General features: G+C 38.9%; 1 protein-coding gene across 9 annotated transcripts in view; it reads left to right on the forward strand.

Annotated features, from left to right (window-relative positions):
- Positions 1-22,538, forward strand: part of LOC110830662 (lachesin) — a 555,442-nt gene that overhangs the window by 172,479 nt on the left and 360,425 nt on the right. For 8 of the 9 annotated variants that reach the window (XM_087340972.1, XM_087340974.1, XM_087340973.1 and 5 more), the window contains one exon: positions 18,228-18,317. The exons of the other annotated variant lie outside the window; for it this stretch is intronic. The gene's annotated coding sequence lies outside the window, so the exon portion shown is untranslated. The remainder of the gene's footprint in view (positions 1-18,227; positions 18,318-22,538) is intronic. 9 annotated transcript variants of the gene reach the window in all.

The following is a 22,538-nucleotide window of genomic DNA, read 5'->3' on the forward strand; positions in this document are numbered from 1 at the left end:
TTTCCGACCTCCTTCCTTGAACTCCCTCTACCATCTCTGCAAAACAGGTCCTCGACAACAATACATGCACAAGTTATCGGCTGTGTAGTCTGCGTTTTGTGACAAGGTAACAGTCCCCATATGATCTGTGGCATTATGCATTTGCACGATGTTCGGATCATCTGTACATTAACACAGTGTTAAAAGAACGATTGCAACGAAATCTGTGTTCCTCATTCTGAACTACTGCTATGGTCCTAATATTTTTGGTACAGATAAGGTATAACATAAAGGAGTTAGGCAAAGTGGGCATTTTACTAAAAACGGATGTAAATATGTTTAAATATATTTGTAACTAAATGTGTTTTTCCGTCATTCTAAAGAAAGGCATCTCAATGTTTTGTTCTGGAAGTTCAACTTTAGTTGTAATATTTTTATAAATGAACCGGTATTAATCTACTGTAGGCTGTTTCCTGCTGTGTTTCCTCCCAAAAAGCGAGTTATAGTTGAGAGTGCTGTTTGTATAATGTTCTGGCTCCTAATTCCATTAACGTGTCGAGGTTTATTTACGTCATATTACGAGACTACCTGTGTGTTAAATTATTTTTACGAATACCCCATACCCTCTCGATCTTGTTTGTGCGGAGCGAGATCACACGTTGGCAAATGAGATGGATGTCTGTCTGTCTGTCTGTCTGTCTGACTTTTATTACGTACAAGCGAAAGCTGTCCGATTCTCGTTTACTTCCCATTTAAAACTGATTTCAGGGTTTGTGGGTTGAATTTGATTTACGTTCTGCCAGTCTCCAGTTTCATTTAACACTATACACTACTCGTACCACTTTCTGTAAGTTTAATAACTTCGGATTTTGCTTACAGAATTTACGAGTGGCTGGGTGTGCGGTAATAGACAGCTTAAACAGTTAGATTTTTTCAACACATATACCTGTGTGTCTCTGTGATTATCCTTTCTCACATGTAGGCCCACAGAGCCAAATAATATGTACAGTCACAAAAGTGATCACATTATCACAAAATATAGTGAAATGATAACAATTTTCCGTTTTATATAGGCATATTAATACTTGTAAAGAGACTGAGGATGGTTTCATCCGACCGAAACATGTATCTCTAAACTCTTGTATCATAATAATCAATGAGACTATTTGTGTGCGTTGGAGTTGATATATATCAACACTGTTAAATAAATCTTTTATGCAAGTGAAATAATTTATATTTGTAGTCATCCTGGACTTACGATCGATTTCTTATGAAAAATTAATTTGTTATGGACGTCATTAAAGTGCGTTTTTTGACGTAAATACGTCTATAAGGAAGGGTCATTCGGCAAAAAAGTGTAACGAAAAAGTGTAACAAGCGTACCTCGGAAACGTCATCTGTTTACTCGGCATTGTTATTACCTAGGAAACGTTACATTACATTACATTACATTTCATTGCATTACATTAAAATACATTACTTTACATTACATTCATCTACCACAGACCCATCTTAAGCGTAACTAATTCAAGTTAAATAAGTAATGTCTTAATCAAACTTATCTCAAATGTAAAGCATGTACAAAGAAAATATTTAGAATAAAGCCAATATATAAACTTCCTTTACGTCAAATTCTCCGGAACCGTGGTTCCACTGTAACTTTTCTTCGTACCACAATATTGTAAGGCGTTCTTTTACGGACATTGTAATTTTGGTAACCTTTAATTAATTAAGTATTGAAACATATAAAAATATAAAAGGCATTCACATGGAAATACTTTTCCCTGTTCTTTAGTTATTCTGACGCAAATTCGGCACTTTACATATTCCAGAGTTCAATCCATGAACGAGTTGTTGCTTGTGGCTTCGTGTCTCTAATGTACAAGGGTAAAACATGCAAAAGCTTACAAGGAGTTTCCATAACAGATTTTTGTTAGTAACACGCGACTTTACGCAACGCCAAGTACAGGCTTCTGAGATTGAACAGGTAAAGTTTGTCATTTCACTACACAATGCACTTAACATAACGTACTATGATGTAGTACTTAATAAGCAATTATGTATAATATAAAATTCAAGTCAACGAAAGTAAACCAAAACTGGCAAATTTATTTTTGTACACTCTGCAAATAATTTAAGGGGTTTATTGTATTATATCATCAGGTCTGTTTGGGTTATAGTTTGATATGTACGTGTAATTACAAGGCGAGGTTTATGTGCATCGTTTCCATCGTCCTGGTAGAATTACAGCCGTCTCCTACTGAATCTTTGATCTGAAATACAACATTGTAGTTCACCAATTTCGTTTATGAGGCCCTTGTTCATTCCACTACACTGATAAAGACATTATTTAAGACTTAGGCTTGCCTTACATGATGACTAACAGTGAAAATTTCTGCATCTGAGAGCCTGATAAGAATTTATCATAATTTTATATTAATTTTAGTGCGATAATGTACATATGAGAAAGTTCATTATATTTTTATCTCCTTTCGCATATTCTTATAAGCACGGAGGATAAAATAGGATGGACACTTAAAACGTTTGAGAGATATGAGAACTTAATGTAGAATTTTAGTCGGGAAACCTGAAAGTAAGATATCATCTGCTAATCATAGATATAGATAGGGATATAATATCAGAATACATCGTAAAATAAATTGTATCTGGGCTGCAGGCTACATTCAACTGAGTGAGGTCAGGATACTGGCGGTCTCTTAACGGTAATGATCCTTTGTTTTACATTAAATAACGGATATCTTATTAGCTTCTGAAGAAAAATTCTATGAAGTTTGTAAATTAACATATTATATCAATTCATAAACAGAATTTCCGTAACTGTTGAGAATGAGATCAGTCTTAGAATCAGTTAGAATGACATCAGGAATTGTATTGGGAAGTATTCACATGAATTTATCGGACATTGGTATACTGTTCGGTTACAATGTGGCCATAGCGGCTGGGGAAATATAAGGGAATTTTTTGTTGGGCCGGGGGGGGGGTGTTATTGTGCCCAGCTCGCATTCTTACAGATTCGCAGAGCTCTATCGGGAACAGTACCAAATCGTGAACTGAGAGGTTTCATTTGCTAAATTATTTCTGATGTGACGAGGTCTGTAGCTGTACCCTGGTGCTTTGCGAAGTGTCAGTCATCCGTCCTACGGTCTTGCAAATTTTATCGAACCAGTAAAAACAACATCCAAGGAACTTTGCCATGTTAATGGTGTGAGACTTTATAACTGAATCGAATTTTTTTTTGTGGTAATGAGAAATGTTACCCAATCCGTTCGTTTCAAAAGTTTCTTTTCGTAAAGTATTTCTAAAATTCTAAAAATGTAATAGAATACAATGTAGATGGTAGTTTTTAAGTAATTTATTGGATAAAATTTGAGCCGAATAAAAGTCGATGAGAGAAGTGAACTTTGATACTTCAGGTATATTGTACTAAACTGCCCTCTCATGTGGTGACCCGCATTGGGTATATTTGCTTGGTTTTCACAGTTTTAGTTAAAATTTCTACTGTAACAGTACGCCTAAAACAGTTTGATCACAATTATATATATATATATATATATATATATATATATATATATATTCCTTTACATTCTTATTCAACGGTTAGAATCTCACAATTGCATAACTGCTTAAAAGTTAGCAGCGTAACTGATTACAGGAATTTTATCTCCGTTAGTCCTGTGCGCTTGACATGCGGTACAACCTAGAAAGAATGGTCATAGTGGGTCTTTATTTCTTCCATACGCAGTACAAAAGTCAGAAATATGTGCGCTGCGTAATGTGGTCCGCTGCTGTTTGGTCGTAATAAAAGCGGAAGCACATTTCAAAAACGACTCCTTTGTCTCTTTGTAAGCTGTAATAGGCACCGGGAAAATTAAGTAACACGAAACTTTTGTACTCATCAAAGAAAATCTAAACCACAAACATTCTCTATACATGTTCTAAGCGTGTTGTTCTTTGTCGTATAGCCGTGTTTTATTTACACATAAAATTATGAAGGTGTTACAAAGTTACTACAATTCTGGCTCTACGTTTACTTTATGTAGCTCAAATTGAATGTCAGGTGTGAAGTCTTCAATTGGTGCATAGAATTGTACATTTTCCTTCGTCTGTAAGTTTAAGTCTCATAACGATAATGAAATGAAATGGCTTACGTGTGTACATGATATTGTAATTGCCTGCTAAGAATAAGTTGAAATGCCAAAGTTTCCAAAAGAAACTTCTGTTGATAAAGAAATTGGTGCCTTATGTTCCGTATGTACCTGTTTCCCAGATCATTGGTTTCTTTTGAGAAGTTGACGCGGCTGATGGCCTGAAAGCATTTAATTGATCAGTAGCCATTTATTGGTTTGATTGTTTTCAGCTTTAGTCCAAACATTGAAATGAAATTCAGTCACGTTTAGGAAGAAATTATGGGTAAAGCGTAAATTGAAGTTAGAAACAAAGAAACAAAAGAATTAACCAGTTCGGACATGTGCTGTAGTACGAAATAGAGACTGATGTTTTCAAATAAGAGTGTATAACGGCTGTTCTGCGGGACTCCATAGCATAAAAATCTGAAGGCACTGAATATTCATCCCGTATATGACAGGATTACTAATATCTTTATGAATTTTCCTCTTCATGAAGTTAACTTAAACACGCTTAATAATCTTTACCCTCCTGATCTTTGTTTTTTTCATTCAATTTTAGGCCATCGATAGATGAAAAATTAATCAGAGCGGTTATAAATTAAAGGATTCGGACCTTTTTTAAAAACCCCACACAGACTGGTAGTGTCCAGTATTCCCGACAAATTTTATTAAATGTGCAACCTTATTTAAATTCTCTCCACTACTAAACAAACCGTCTGTGAAGAACACCGATGGCTGTGAAATTCAATGCCAAACCAATCATACTTCATTCTCCTGTTTTTAAGATTAAAATCCAAAGTTTCGCACCACATTCAGTGTAATCAAAATAACAAAAATTGTGTTCTGTTATTAAGGACGAATAATATGTAAATTTCATTCGAATTTCACCCATGCATTACGCGACGAAGCTTGCCAGAATAACAAAATTCCCGCTCATGTAAAGCGAGTGTAACGTGTGATGTAAATCTCTGCATTCAGCTTCGCTGCTCAGAAATTCAATTTGAACTGCGTATTTTGTGTACGATATTAAATCTCCGCCCTCGGGACTTTCTAGATAGGTCTGTATCTCAACATATTTCGCTTCGTACTTTTCTAATTCTCACTTCCCTCATCGAACCGGACTTGAGAATCTTTGAATATGAATTTCGCGGTGCACGTTTATCTTTAATGCATCCACTTTCTTGAAGGTGTTTGATTTTAAAGAAGCTTGTGAAACTGTAGACCGAAAAATGAAAATCATATTTCGAGGTACAGTAGGTCCTAAGAAGACCACACGCAATGGATATCGCTGCAGCCTTGAGAACCTCAATTTGTATGTAATATGCTCTTTTTTCGGGGAAAAATTTTCTTTGCTTTGAAAGTGGTTCAGCGTGCCAAGTATGTTTAGTGAATATTCAAACATTCGCATAGATTAAGGACGTAGAAATTGTGGTTTTATTTCTGCTAATGTTTCTGATTGCATTGGAAGTATTTTATATAAGATGCAAGGCGACGCCCTGATGACGGAGGCAGTATGGCCTCTGAAACGTTGGTTAACATCGACCAGACTACACAGCGCACCAACCCAGAAGACAGAAATCTTCATACTCATCGCCCTGATGACGGAGCCAGTATGACCTCCGAAACGTTGGTTAACATCAACCAGACTACACAGCGCAACAACCCAGAAGACAGAAATCTTCATACTCGTCGCCCTGATGATGGAGGCAGTATGACCTCTGAAACGTTGGTTAACATCGACCAGACTACGCAGCGCAACAGCCCAGAAGACATAAATATTCATACTCATCGCCCTGATGATGGAGGCAGTATGACCTCTGAAACGTTGATAAACACCGACCAGACTACACAGCGCAACAACCCAGAAGACAGAAATCTTCATACTCATCGCCCTGATGATGGAGGCAGTATGACCTCTGAAACGTTGGTTACCATCGACCAGACTACACAGCGCAATAACCCAGAAGACAGAAATCTTCATACTCACCGCCCTGATGATGGAGGCAGTATGACCTCTGAAACGTTGGTTAACATCGACCAGACTACACAGCGCAACAACCCAGAAGACAGAATTCTTCATACTCATCGCCCTGATGACGGAGGCAGTATGACCTCTGAAACGTTGATAAACACCGACCAGACTGCACAGCGCAACAACCCAGAAGACAGAAATCTTCATACTCATCGCCCTGATGACGGAGGCAGTATGACCTCTGAAACGTTGCTAACCATCGACCAGACTACACAGCGCAACAACCCAGAAGACAGAAATCTTCATACTCATCGCCCTGATGACGGAGGCAGTATGACCTCTGAAACGTTGATAAACACCGACCAGACTACACAGCGCAACAACCCAGAAGACAGAAATCTTCATACTCATCGCCCTGATGATGGAGGCAGTATGACCTCTGAAACGTTGGTTACCATCGACCAGACTACACAGCGCAATAACCCAGAAGACAGAAATCTTCATACTCACCGCCCTGATGATGGAGGCAGTATGACCTCTGAAACGTTGGTTAACATCGACCAGACTACACAGCGCAACAACCCAGAAGACAGAATTCTTCATACTCATCGCCCTGATGACGGAGGCAGTATGACCTCTGAAACGTTGATAAACACCGACCAGACTGCACAGCGCAACAACCCAGAAGACAGAAATCTTCATACTCATCGCCCTGATGACGGAGGCAGTATGACCTCTGAAAAGTTGATTAACATCGACCAGACTACACAGCGCAACAAGCCAGAAGACAGAAATCTTCATACTCACCGCTGTGAAAACCTCAAATCTTACAACTTAGGTTTTGCTTAACATTTAGCAGTATTTTTAAGTAATTGCTCTAATTCTTTTTATCTCTTCTTAGATTTGTTTACAACTTAGTGCATATATTAAGTTTCCTTTTATAATTATGTTCACTAATTTTATCATTATACATGATTTGCAGTGTACAACCAACATGTGCTTTAAATCGATCTTTTGTTGCACTCGCGATTTGTTGTGTTTGCATATTCCGGAACGAATATTAAATTTCGGTGTTGACGCAAATGTAATTAATTCCAAGTATTAATGAAAGGGTGATGTGTGTTCCTGTTTTGCTGTCCGCTGTTGTACCGCTTTGTGACTGCGCCGTATCGTGCCTCTCAGAAAATCTGGTTACAGCTTGGCTGCGTTCTGTTTGGACGTCGGCCATAAATATTCAGCACTCAATCCGGGATTCTGAATGTGTTTCAAAATGTCACCTTTGGTTCCTTTCAAGTTGTTTGCTGTAGGTTCTAATAAAAAATCTGTATACTATAGTTTAAAGAAACTGGTAGCTAGTACAAGTTGTTTTGTTTTGTTATGCATAGTCTTAATAACGAATTTGCTGCAATTTATAACAGCTAAGTTTACAGACACAAATCACATGAAAGAGTGTCTCTGTGACACTAAGAACTGCATCGTAGTTTTACAGAAATACATACGAGGTGCGATCGGAAAGTTTCAAGACTGTGTCAATAGCGGGCGAACCGGGTGTAGTACGAGCTTCTGCCTTTAGGGGGTGCGGGTTACATTCATAGTGAATCAGTGTGCCAGCCGGCATCATCGAATTAGCATTTGTTTCTTAGTTACGGGCGTTTTGGTAGTGCATTACACCGACCCTCCTGCGATTTCGGAATGGCGGATTTTCATGAACAAATCATTTTTTGCCAAAGACTCGCCAAAACGGCTACGGAAACCTATGAAATGCTAAAGCAAGCATTTGGGGAGTCCGCAATGGGTCGTGCACAAACGTTTGTGTGGCATTCACGTTTTAAAAATGGCCGAACCTCTGTCGATGATGACGAGCGTTCTGGACGACCATCTTCGAGCACAACGCCCGAAAATGTTACGAAGATTCGGCAGGCCATTCACGAAGATCGACGTCGTACCATCAACGACTTGTGCGACATTGTTGGGATAGGCTACGGGACCTATCAGCTGATTCTAAAGGAAGAACTCCACATGCGACGCATCATGACAACGCGCCAGCGCACACCGCCCTCAAAGTTCGGCAGTTTTTGGCGTCAAATACCATGGCCGTCATCCCGCACCCTCCTTATTCGCCGGATTTAGCTCCGTGTGACTTCTTCCTCTTCCCAAAGATGAAAATTCAGCTAAAGGGAAGGAGATTTGAGACGATAGAAGAGATTCAGGCAGAATCGCAGATGGTGCTTGACAGGCTGACAAAGAAAGATTTCCAGGGATGCTTCTAGGCTTGGCAGCGGCGCTGGGATCGTTGTGTTCACTCCCAGGGGAACTACTTCGAGGGTTATGGATGAATTTAATACCTGAGATAAGTGTACGGGTTTTTATAGGCGCAGTCTGGAAACCTTTCGATCGCACCTCGTATGTACCGAAAATATATTCGTGTTACTTAATGATTTATGTACTTTAAACGACGTTTTATTTTTCTCTAGTTTTCTTGTAATATTATATCTCTATTTCCGTGTATCAACAAGTATACGTATGGAGCATGCGATTTATTGAACATCTCACCTGTAGTGTAGTGTAACAAAATGCCTAAATAAGTTTTTGTTAAAGGATATTGATTAATTTAGTTTGTTATTCTGCGGACCGTGTATGATTATTGTATACGTCAAGGTTTGTGGAATAAAATCCAGCAATAATTCAAATTTAATTCGTTAATTTTATTTGGGATTTATTAATAAATACAAGATACCGGATCGATCACTGTATTCGGTGCAACAAACGGTTTTCCAATGCTATACTTTCTTTGCTCGTTAGATTTCACACACCTCTTCCAAATGGTAGAACCATTTTTATATTATCTTTTATCAAGCAAAGAGCAGATTTCATTACGACGACTAAGCGACTGTGTGTCGTGGACTCCAGAGCACATAAACTACTTGATTGCCATATTCACAGAGTTCTGACGCTGGTAGTTATACATTCAAGATACCAATCCCAAAATATTCAATAGGCTCCCGCTACAAGACATTTTATGAGCCCTCAGAATGTGTATAGTCAACTATTGCAGAAATATATGATTTTATTTATTCATGCAAACTTGTGCCTCGAAATATAAATGTTGTAGCAACAGGAGTAGTAAGCAGTTTGCTGTTCCCCGCCTTGCCGTTACAGAACTCCAGTTTTGTTGGTGTTGTACATGTGTATTCCTGAAATATTCGGAAATTGTTTAGGAAATTTTAACCACACGATATCAATGCTTACCTGTTTGGGACACTTAAAATCAAGAGGCACTGAGAAGCTGCTCACTTCTCTCACTAGACGAAGCCGCGCTGGTTGCAGAATAATCAGATTCTCATCACAGGATCTCCGTAGTCGAAACAGCCGTAATCTTCTCTAATTTCTTCCTGTTTTTAATGTCGACAGCAGTGATCTTCGTTCGTATTGTACATAATGTATTATTTAAAAATCAATTCACTTTAATTGTTTCTTTCCTATTTCGATTTGATGTAGTTCTTTTATCCAGGAGATTTGTACGGAATGTAAGGTTGATACTATTCATTACCGTCAGAGTAGACTATAGTAAAGCTTGTTTATTTACCTTAAAGTGCAGTTCATCATTTTGAACCGAGTAATACAGGATGTGTTGCCGATTCGAATGACTTGCCGCCACTTTAACTTGCATCGCCATGTCAGTCATAGATGTCTTGTAACTGTAAACAGTGGCGTCTCTTTCGATATTTCTAAAAGTCTGCAAATTATACTTTAACGACAGCATTTTATGAGCTGGTTATTAAAATTTCCGTTGAACACAGAAACTTAAGTACAGGTGCACCTAAGATATCTCACATGGGTGACATTTTAACATTACACGACTGTACATTAGTACATTGCAGGCAGTTGCTAACCGTGTTAGATTCTTCAACTAGCGGAACGAACCGGCTATCACCCACGAATTGAGGGGGGTGACGTTAAAACTGCCTGAAATTAAATCAAGTTAGGTTACGAGCTGTAGTCTCTCTCACGCATCCTGGTGGCCACCTACCTGAGTTAACATGGGACAGTAATCTGGTTACTGTCCCCTGGGGGCTTCGGTCAGGTAGGGGCGACCCCTACTTGTATTGCACCCCTACGCGTGTTAGCGTAACCCCTTCTCATATCTCGTTACCTCAAATTGTGTATAAAGGGCAGAAGGTAGTGATTAGGACTGCTGGGTCATGTGGTAGATCTTGTGATTTCAATTAATAAGGAGATGACTATTCTACATATACTGAGCAGTATGAGGAATGTGCGTGGATAAAGTGGAGTTAACAGTGTTGGACAGATATATTTAATGAAATATAGAGAAGAATCTTTTCTGTCTCTAGAAGCACTCGGTATGAATTTGTATGCCTTAATTTTATTAGGCTGTCTTCTGGGTTGTTGCGCCGTGTAGTCTGGTCGATGTTTACCAACGTTTCAGAGGTCATACTGCCTCCGTCATCAGGGCGATGAGCATGAAGATTTCTGTCTTCTGGGTTGTTGCGCTGTGTAGTCTGGTCGATGTTAACCAACGTTTCAGAGGTCGTACTGCCTCCGTTATCAGGGCGATGAGCATGAAGATTTCTGTCTTCTGGGTTGTTGCGCTGTGTAGTCTGGTCGATGTTAACCAACGTTTCAGAGGTCGTACTGCCTCCGTTATCAGGGCGATGAGCATGAAGATTTCTGTCTTCTGGGTTGTTGCGCTGTGTAGTCTGGTCGATGTTAACCAACGTTTCAGAGGTCACACTGCCTCCGTCATCAGGGTTATATCCCACAAGCAGTTTAAATATTTTAGTACAGTTCTTCCTAAGAGTAGAGACAAGTACTTTATCTACTTTGCTATAAAATGAATACAAACTTTCCCTTGATATGTGTGGAATGAGATACAGGGAACCCGTTTTGTCTCTGTGTCTGTCTGTTTCGTAAATATCGTTTTGGTCCAAAATTTAGCAGTTTTCTCATTGAAGACAGCAATCTTCACACTGACCTCTGTGAAAACCTCTAATCCTACACAGTTTTCTCATTCCTTTCGCTCAAGTTTCTGACAATTTTTGTATGTTAAGTTCTTAAAGTCGGTAGTGTTTTGTACGGACTTTCGACACGTGAGCGTAGAGTTTGTTAACGTAAGCAACGCATTATTATGAATATGGAAAAAAGAACGGATAATTTTGGAAGTGAAGTGCTTATGGTTTACAGAAACGCTCCTCATTCAGATTAATAAAACACGTGCGTTTCAGTGCGCTGGAACTGACAACTAGACCGGATTCCGTGTAAGTGATAGAAAGTAAATATCAAGAGATACTTCGCGATGACAAGAAAAGATTCATTATTAAAATAGTCATGGAAAAGGTCAGAAGTGATCCAATGAGAGAGTGAATAAAAAGAAGAGACGGAGAAGATTGGAGAACCTAATGATTCAGAAAATTGAAGCAAATCACTGTGCAAGTCCATTTGCTGGAAGGGCCTACACTTCTTAACTCCTCCTACGTCTTCAGCGCTCTCTCCACCCAATAACTCTCTTACGCCCTCTGAGCCCATATCCCTCTGCTCCTCTACTGCGATGCGAAAATTAAAACTACGTAAATGGAAAAGTGTAAATTGTAGAGGGAAGAACACTGAATGCATAGGAATGAGTCGAAGAATTAAAAAAAGAATACGCAAATTATTGGACCAACCTCTTAACGATCTGTAAGTGTTTTTGAAAGTTGATGGTCGTATTCGTTAATAAGAAAAGAAGACGGAAAATACGGTGGAGTGCACAGGTTCTAAAACAGCTCGGAATTATTGCGACTACAATGAGAACGGGAGAAAGGATGTATATCTTTCGAAGCAAATGTTCGTGCATTCTTGCTTTACTTTTTTGTGAAGCATGTGTAACGCTTTATATAAACTTTGTGATTTTATCCCTTCATTAGAAGTGAACTGTGCCAATATGTAAATATGTAATTGTGCAGATTATAAATGTTAATATTTTAAAAGTACAATAAAATTCTGTCATAGAAACTTATGCACTTTTCTATTTCATAATACTTTGATCGTGTTTTATTTATATTTCTGCCCTTTCAGTCATAAAATTAAACTTTTTTACCAATTTATAGAGTTTTTACACATTTTAACTTAAAAACTTGTCTTTCTCGGACTTTAACCCATATCTTGATAACGTTTTAAAATACTACAGAGCTCTGATATTTTTGTCCGGGCCTTAAAGTAATGCTCATATATTTGTAAAGATGAAAATAAGTTTCGAAATTAGTAAAATGTTGTTTTTCATTTTACTAATGTGTGCTGTACTAACTGTATCTAAACAACCCGACTGCATTTCAGTATCTGGCAGAGAAGCCATGTCTACTTTATAAGGACCTCGTTTTTTGATTGTGTGTCATGTTTGGTTTCCCTGAACATGTCGGACCATTCAAGTGATTTCACTGCGTAAATCCGTATCTCCGTGGTGTTTTAATGGGGAGAAACGAAGCAGGGGGACAGCAGAGAGGGCGGTAAGAGAAAATGGGCACTGTAGGAGAGGGAGAATTAAAAGAAAATAAATGGATTAGTTAATATATGGATATTTGAATAGATATATGGATAAATACATGACTGGATTGATGAATGTGTACACCGAAGGTTTGATGAAATTGATGATAACGTGGTGTATAGTAAAAAAAAATACAAAAAAAAATGGGGGTAGAAAATAATTGTCTTCGTACAAACAACTCCTGATTGAATAAATTGAAATAAGAAGAAACTATAACAGATGCCATCGAAGTTGTGTTTAAAATAGTATTAGGTTAAAATATAAATTTATATTTAACTTTTATAAATATTTCCATTTACTTGCACAGAGGAGTAAATTCCCTTTAATAGATATTAAACTAGTCACTTCTGTAAATGAATAATACGGGCACGATACATTCTTACACCCGTTCGGTATCCTAGCACTTACACTCTCGTACTGTAATTAAGCTCTTGTCTACTGCAAGCGTCACCCACGAAGAGGCTGGAAACGTATAAATTTACCAGAAAAGATTTTCCACTCTCAAGGCTCCGATATCCGAAGTATAAGATCTTGTCGACACAGCATCATCCGACAGCTCACTACAGATGACGGGGAACTGCTTGCCATCACGGACTAGGTGTCGAGTCATTATGACTTCAGATTGTTCTAGTTTTAAGAGAATTCCTGTCTTCTGGGTTGTTGCGCTGTGTAGTCTGAATATCAAAGGTACTAGACTTGTTTCCGGATATTATTCCTTTTCTGCCAGTTGAATCTGCTTATATGTTAAATTCAGAGCCGTAGGCGTCTGATTATGCGAATACCTGTAGACATCGGTTAGACATACAAGTCTTCTCTTCCTTTCTCTTGAGTATGTGCGATGCTCCCATTTCCATTATCATCCAGCGCATCAGCTGCTATAAGTTTACAAAGCCTTTCCTACTAAAGAGAACCAATCTAATGTTACAGACGTATCGGTCTCAGAACCACCCTCTCAGGAAACCCATCCCTAGTCTTGCTTTCCCCAATAATCCCTTTTCTCGCGGGCAAAACGAAGAAGAAAGGGAGATCAGAAAATAGGCAAGCAGGGTCGTACAAGGCATAAGACAGAGAAATAACTGGAGAGGGGACGAAAGTACAATATATTAAGTTTTTGAAAAGAATAAACAGCATGTTGTAGATGACTAAATATAAGAATAAGTTTATAGAATGTATGATTTGGGGTTTTCACAGCGGTGAGTATGAAGATTTCTGTCTTCTGGGTTGTTGCGCTGTGTAGTCTGGTCGATGTTTACCGACGTTTCGGAGGTCATACTGCCTCGGTCATCAGGGCGATGAGTATGAAGATTTCTGTCTTCTGGGTTGTTGCGCTGTGTAGTCTGGTCGATGTTCACCAACGTTTCAGAGGTCATACTGCCTCCATCATCAGGGCGATGAGTATGAAAATTTCTGTCTTCTGGGTTGTTGCGCTCTGTAGTCTGGTCGATGTCAACCAACGTTTCAGAGGTCATACTGCCTCCGTCATCAGGGCGATGAGTATGAAGATTTCTGTCTTCTGGGTTGTTGCGCTGTGTAGTCTGGTCGATGTTAACCAACGTTTCAGAGGTCATACTGCCTCCATCATCAGGGTGATGAGTATGAAGATTTCTGTCTTCTGGGTTGTTGCGCTGTGTAGTCTGGTCGATGTTAACCAACGTTTCAGAGGTCATACTGCCTCCGTCATCAGGGCGATGAGTATGAAGATTTCTGTCTTCTGGGTTGTTGCGCTGTGTAGTCTGGTCGATGTTAACCAACGTTTCAGAGGTCATACTGCCTCCATCATCAGGGTGATGAGTATGAAGATTTCTGTCTTCTGGGTTGTTGCGCTGTGTAGTCTGGTCGATGTTTACCAACGTTTCAGAGGTCATACTGCCTCCGTCATCAGGGCGATGAATATGAAGATTTCTGTCTTCTGGGTTGTTGCGCTGTGTAGTCTGGTCGATGTTAACCAACGTTTCAGAGGTCATACTGCCTCCATCATCAGGGTGATGAGTATGAAGATTTCTGTCTTCTGGGTTGTTGCGCTGTGTAATCTGGTCGATGTTAACCAACGTTTCTGAGGTCGTTCTGCCTCCGTTGGTAAACATCGACCAGACTACACAGCGCAACACCCCACAAGACAGAAATCTTCGCCCTGATGACGGAGGCAGTATGGCCTCTGAAACGTTGGTTGACATCGACCAGACTACAGAGCGCAACAACCCAGAAGACAGAAATCTTTAAGTTTATAGAAATAAGAGTAAAACTTATATTTTGCAGTCTTCAGATACAATTTGCAGCGTTTCGATTTGATACATTTTTTATATCCTTCAGTTCATCTTTGGTGGTTGCACTTTATATGTCTTGACTGTAATCACAGTTACAGTTTGTGTTTGAGATAAGCTGTTTCCAGCAGATTTAGCCTAACATTTAATTTTTTGTAATTGAAGCGTCGTCGGTATCTGGCGAATAGAAGTTTCCATAATGACATTTGTTTTTAAAGAACTATTGCAATGTAAATTAACTGCAAAGTGCAAGGTCCAAGATCCGCGTCAGTTTAATGATACATCTCCGTCAAAATCCATTAGACGAAACTCAGTATGTGATTCGACGCTATATGATTTCCGCAGTTGAAACTTAAACTGTGTTATCAGATATCTTAGCTTCAGAACATTTCGATACAATGAGAAACTAAAGTTAAAACTTTTCTGAAACGAAATTAGATAAACTTATAGCCTCAGGGTTCTTCAAAAGTATTCTAAAATTATGTGGCGAAATTCGTCGTTGTATTGGAGGGAATGAGGAAATAAAGACAGTCGTTTGTTACTTGGGATAGAAGCAGGGACTTCTATAATAATGGACACCACTCACGACCCTGTAGGACTACTTTGTGAGATGATAAGATGAAATAAAGAGATCTGCTTTGCGAACAAGTGGACTAACCTTATTTCACGTATATTCATCTATTTCCTCCTTCTGGATGACCTGGGCTGCATCCGGGCCCGCAAGTATAGAAACACCTGAGAGGAATATGGAAGTGAGACAGAGGATTCTAACCTTATCAGACCGGGTGTGCAAAATTTTGGTTTATTTTCAGTCGATGTCTGTTATAGAACAGTCACGCCTGAAATCTCTGCTGGTTAATGATGCGATACTTAGTTGTAGACTAGACTTTATGAATCGTTCAGATTCAGTATTGAATGTAAAACAATAAATAGCTAGAATAATGTTGTATTAGTGATTCGAGTCCATATTTGTGTGAAATAATGTTTGAAGTCAGATATCAAGCGAAGTTTTTTTCGATACATTTTGATGAGGGCGATCATTACGAAATTTAATTAAGATCCGTTCAAAGAGGCTTAATTACATGCAAAAAGACGGAGTGGAAGCAGCACCTGAAGAGTCTGTACTCTGCTTTACTCCTGTGAGTGATTAGCGCGTTTATACACCAGGTGGAATCCACTGCGGGTCCGTAAACATGAGGCGGGTTATGTGCAACACGGTCAAGTCTCCAATGCTCTCCCTTTCTCTCCCTGATGGCGGTAAGACTTTCTTCGTTTTATTTTGTTTAAAGAGGGATTTAAGAGTTTCCCTTCTCCTGCTTTCCTGGTTGTGACCGAATTCGCTCGCCCACCGCTATTGATCCCAAAATGCACTCCTGTTCTAACAGTACTCTCTCTTCCTGCAGAAATTTTCACAGGATATCCCCTACTGTTTTTACTGTACGCGAGAGTTAAGCAAATACCTGTGACGTAGGCGTCCGGGGTAGGCAGGTGATGTACGCATGCGTAACTCGAGTGGAGAACTTTGGTCATTGGTACAAAGTTATTTCTCAAACGCTTTGTTGCGTTTCGCTGCTCGTAGTGTCGTTATTAATTTATTTATTTTACCATTACGATTTTAAAACTTCCGGTGTTATAAAGTGTTATAAGTAAAATTTACATCAAATTAGAACATGCACAACTTTTTCCGGTCTGTTAGGAGTGCTGCGTGAGACTGCATACGTCAGAGGGACTTAGTTAACTCCGCTGTTTGTATCTTTGTATACTAAGTTTCATAGAAATTACTGTCCACAAAGTAACAGGAAACATTTCACAGAGGTTATAGACGGTTGGAGCATACTTAGTTTCATTCTAGTGAAATTATTAAAAATTCTTTTATTGACTGATTCTTAGTATATTTGATGAAGTTTGATGTTACCTGGGATATTAGCGCAAAAGGAAGATTTTTGGAGCGAATTGGAGGGGGGGGGGCTGTGGAAAGAGGCGGTTCATGGTAGTTCACGGTAGAATCCTCTTGCAGAATGTATTATATCTGTTAAAAATAAATGTTAATTATGTTATTACCAGGAAACGCATTTGTCATACTTTTTTCCGATAAAATATCTTTGCTTTAAACTACGTATATTTAGAAAACTTAGATTGAAATAATTTATAGGAAAAAATGACGCTTTAACTTATGTTATAATAAACGACGATTTATGTAAAGCATTACACAAAAAATAATATTATTTCTATTCTAGAATGCGTAATAATTACTGATTCACTAACGAAACTTCTGGAGAGTGTATAGTTCATTTTACATGTTTCATTTCTAAAGCAGTTTTATGCCAAACAAGTAATAATGTCGACTACTTCACGTGTCCACAACCAAGTATCATCTAGAATCACAGATTGGACAATACATTGAAACAAATTACAGTTACCTTGTTCTGTGATACTTTTAGCCTCTTATAAATACTAAAAAATAGGTTTGTACATGGTAGCTTTCGAAATTTGGTTATTACGTTAATCCGCAACAGCGGAACTTTGAAGCAATCGAAAGCCAGATCAAAAAGATTTCATTTTTATCAAAATCAGGGCGAGATTTGTTTTTGTTTGTGTGTACACCTCTACGGGTTCATTAAAATCTTCAGTCCAAGAATATGCTCACAGAGTTCCATATTTAGGCGTTTAAAGTGTAAAGAAATAATAAACTGTTTACGATGTATAACCTTTCGACACAATGAAATCTTTATGGACATCTATCGTTTGAATTAAAATTGTTGCTCTATTCCGGTATTTGTTTTTATTTCACGTCCGTGACTAAATGTGAGGTAAATGTTACCCTTGAGATATAAACCAAGACGTAAAATTCCAAGAATTGCCTTCAACAGTTTTGCGATGAAACACGCTGCAGTGGTGTTCATTTCCCACATCACGCAACATTACCAAATTTCCATGATATTGCACTGACTATTACTACCAAGTGGGGTGATGAGGTTATGTCTATTAAAATCACGCAATAGTCCATTCCCTCGTTTTAATTACTTAAACTTTCTGTTCTGTAAACATGAACCTCCCACGCTGATCTGAACTCAAATGAAGTTGTAACCAATCAACCGATATTAACGAGTTATTTCAAAACGGGATTACAGGATGAATTGTTTCTGATAGATTAAAAACGTTATACGATAGTACGCATTTGTAAATGCATTCGCGCATAGTTAATCACTTACGCTTTATCCCTTCGTTGGCTGTAATTGAAATATGGAAAATTTCCTTTCCAGCAAGTTTTTTAAACTCCGCCTATTTTCGAATGGCTAATAAATTGTTTTAAACCTTTAATGTTTCAGTTACTGGCTTGCAGAGAGCATTAACTTTGCCCGTGAGATGTTACACGCGAAGTCTAGGCCCATAGTCAAAAACGTATCTTCAGAACGATGGTAAGTGAAAAATATAACAATTCTATTTCAAGTTTTGATAAAGTATAACCATATGCCATATAATACTTAAAGATACACCAATCCGTGAAAGAAATTAAAAGGGAAGATAAGCATAAAAATGAGAATAATTCCTGTTTATATAGTGATATAATCAAAATAAACTGTTACGACACATTTAAGAAATATAACAAACATCACTGCCTTTATTTCAAATCTTACAACACAATATCTGTGGTTAGATTCCCATTGCTTTACACGACTTTATGATATACTGTCGAATGTGTGATACCGTAAATTTCTAGTAGAGATGGAAGGTATGTGACCTATTTTAAGGATCTCTCCTTGCGTTTGTCCAAAGAGGACGTGAAATACCACAGAAACTCGCAGTCAAAGCAGGCAGTCCCCACTCGAGGTAGTTCAAATCTCAACAAGTAGACTACCTTTCGTGATTGGGGATTTCGTGATTTTTCTCATTTATTGTAAATAGTAGGATGATACATAAATATGTTTCGTACAGGGGAGGTGACAGATTCAAATCTCAGCTAACGGACTGCAGATTTTCGTGTTTCTTCCCAGTTTCTGCAAGCTGATCCTGGACGGTAGGCCTAAATGCTCCTGCTTCGTATTTCGGAGGTCCTCTCACCGCTTACTCCCACGTCATTCAAATTCGTCCTTCAAAAATCATTCTAATATATGACGTTTTATAGCTACTGATGATATATGTAGTTAATAAAATACGGTGTAATGATTATGCATGATAGAGTAGTAGTGACCTTCGTGGTCTCTTTGAGGCTGAACTGCTGCACCTGTATTTGGTTTGGAAAAACCAACTGAAACAGCTTAAAACATTATAATGACCTGCATCAACCGAGATTTGCGCCAGGCACATCCCAAACACGAATCAGATTCGTTACGTTTTTGTCAGGTCGATACTGCACTGTTTCATCTGATTTCTGCGGATTTTCCACCGCCAAACAGTAGCGATCTGAGAGTAAATCTCGTTTTTGTTCGGTATTGTAGGCTGGAGGAGTCGTTCATTAAAGTGCTGCTCTATGTCCGCCTCTCACATCCAACCACAACGTTCCTGTCCCTGAACTACCCAGTGCGACATCGCCCTAATCGCGTCACGAATTTGCCGCAAAACACAATGCTCTGTGCCGCCATCAAGAGCTGCCACTAGCATTTCAACTATTTAAGTGCCCCATTCATTATTACAACACGGATTGTTGCACCATAATAAGCTTTAACCAACAAGCGAGGTTGGTGTGCTATTTAAACTGACTATGTCTACTTTGTGCTAAATCTGCGGTTTAAATTTCAAACCAATGAACTGGACCTTCCCGTCAGTCTGCAGTTTACGCTACATCATTGCAACAAACATTGGTCTGTTGACTGTCATTGCAGAATATTCATGCAGTGAATCAAAATTTGGTTCTTTTTATAAAAGCCTTGGTTTTTGTGGACCTACTACGGATTAATCTGTACGTGTTCCAATAACAAGGAAGTCGAGCCACCCCGAACTACTAATGACCGTTTCCGAATGAAGCTCAGTTTTTTACGAATCACACATTTTTAGGTAAAACTTAAAGGCAAAGTGAGATCTCAGGTTTTCACTGCTGCGAGTATGAAGATGGCTGTCTTCTGGGTTGTTGCACCGTGTAGTCTGGTAGACATTTACCTCATTTTCAGAGGTGCTTACTGCCTACATCGTCAGGGCGAACGGTAAACTTCTACCAGACTACACGGCGCAACAACCCAGAAGACAGAAATCTTCATACTCATCGCCCTGATGACGGAGGCAGTATGACCTCTAAAACGTTGGTAAACATCGACCAGACTACACAGCGCAACAACCCAGAAGACAGAAATCTTCATACTCATCGCCCTGATGATGGAGGCAGTATGACCTCCGAAACGTTGGTTAACATCTACCAGACTACACAGCGCAACAACCCAGAAGACAGAAATCTTCATACTCACCGCCCTGATGACGGAGGCAGTATGACCTCTGAAACGTTGGTTAGCATCGACCAGACTACACAGCGCAACAACCCAGAAGACAGAAATCTTCATACTCACCGCTGTGAGAACCTCAAATCCTACACAAGTTCGGAAAAGGTGTTGTTCTTTATGAGATATTTGTTTTTGTAACTGATGAGTCATTTCATTAAATTTCTTTAAGCAACGTGTCATATATTCGGATAATTTAAGCCCGTATCTACAAGAAGCTAGAAACTAATAATCATCGAGCATTTCACAGTAACACACTTCACGGCAGCGACCTTAATGAAACAAGTGCACTAACTCCTTGAAGCCGAAGCTTGTATAAATAATGATCAGGCCTGTTTAAGAATTCGGAACTACGTCAAAGCAAACGCAACGTTTCACCATTGCAAAGCTGAAGTCTTTTAGGAAATATTACCAATCACCGTTTACTGTGATAATAATATAAAACGCGTAAATACAAAATTAAGAGTTACTTATTGTTATAGCAGGCTGTACATACGTTTACCACTTGGTTCTAAAGGGTTAAAATCTGGTGAAAACCACATCAGAATATTTCCACGTAATTGTCACTCGTGTTGCGGACATAACAAGCATTTGGCCAACATTTCAGTACCACAGGCTCCTAGGCCATTATCCTCTGCTCACATGTCCCGTGTCTCACATGTCCTTTGTCTCACACGTTTAAAACAAATATTCCTCTTGCACAGTGTAGGTTTATATTTCATGTATCACATTGAAATCCTTGACACACGAATCTGATGAAGTCAACTGCTTCGATTGCTAGCGTACGTCACCGGACTAAAGTAACATTTCGCAGTTACATTCAAGAATATATTACGAACAAATTAAATTCAGTTCGTACCCATGATTCACAGCCATATAGAAATATTGGATAATGAATGGATAGACCAATCATATTTGTATCAAATAATAGTTTCCAGAAATAAAGCTCATAACAGGATTTTAAATTAATATAAAAACAAATAGGGATAACGATATGAATGTCATACATACGTAATTCTTAGTACAGCATATTTCACAGCAACGAGCAGATTTAGTACAGCGGTAACACGTTTGATTTGTGTCTGGGAGATGCGGCATCGAACCCCAGGTTCTCGCTGTAGTTTTCTTCGGTTTCTGCTGAGGAACGGGGGGGAAAGGGGAAAAGTATAATATTTTAAAATTACAAAGAAATAAGACTGAAGGACAAGAGAAAGGATGCTAGACATAAAGAAGGAAGTCTTCCTTACTCCAAGGACCCGAGGACTTCCTGAGAAGCCAGCAGTCACTCATCAACTGAAGAAATTCTCAAAATTTTATTGAACCCAAAAATTTATTACCGTATTAACAAGATCTGTCCATTGGTCAGTATTCTTTGCCAGATGAGTCCAGTCCATACCACCCCACCCTGTTGCTCTAACATTGATTTTAATATTATCCTCCCACCTACGTCTAGGTCTTCCAAGTGGCTTCTTTCCTTCTGGTTTGCCCACCAAAACTCTGTATGCATTCCTATTGTCTCCCATGCAGGCTACATGCTCTTCCAATCTTTTGATCCTTGACTTGATAAAAGAAGAACTGACCTAAAGAGAATACCTTTACCTCTGACTTTATCTCCAGGGTAGCTGTTTTCACTGGTCATTTAAAGCCATTTCAGCTCTCACCAAGCATAAATTCCGTGTTAGCGACCAAGTGGCCTGTAACAAGAACAGTGAATCGAATATCAGTTCGACAGTGCATGACAGAATTAGCCGTCTTAACAGAATACAGTTGGCTGCAAAAGGGTATTTACATTATCGACTGACCCCCAAGTCTCTGGGCGTTTCTGGTACAGCAGTAGAGTTGGTTTCAAAGCGACAACGTAGTCGCAAGCTTTCGAGTGCTTTGCGCGAGCTTGCGAACTGTCTCTGTTCCCATATTGCGTTATGTGCATGCTCCGGCCGTCAAAGGCTAATCGAATTTGTCAGGGGCCGTAAAGCTCCAGTAGCCAATGAGCGTTCGTTTTTTTGTAAAGTGGTTCCTTATTTTTCAAGAGACTTTTTTATATGCAACGTGTATCTGGACCTAAATTGATACAGAAGCCCCACGTCAGTGAAACTTATGAAAGTCATCGTATAAACTGAAACGCTTTTCGACGTAGAAATAACATGAGCTAGTTTCAATGAATTTGGAGCATATGTATCCAATTTACTGAAGGGCTCCGTTTTCATTAAT

Source organism: Zootermopsis nevadensis, unplaced genomic scaffold, assembly GCF_977971745.1.
Source record: "Zootermopsis nevadensis isolate Lab colony 2312 unplaced genomic scaffold, Znev_1.0 Znev_ptg000061l, whole genome shotgun sequence".
In the NCBI taxonomy this organism is placed as follows: Eukaryota; Metazoa; Arthropoda; class Insecta; order Blattodea; family Termopsidae; genus Zootermopsis; species Zootermopsis nevadensis.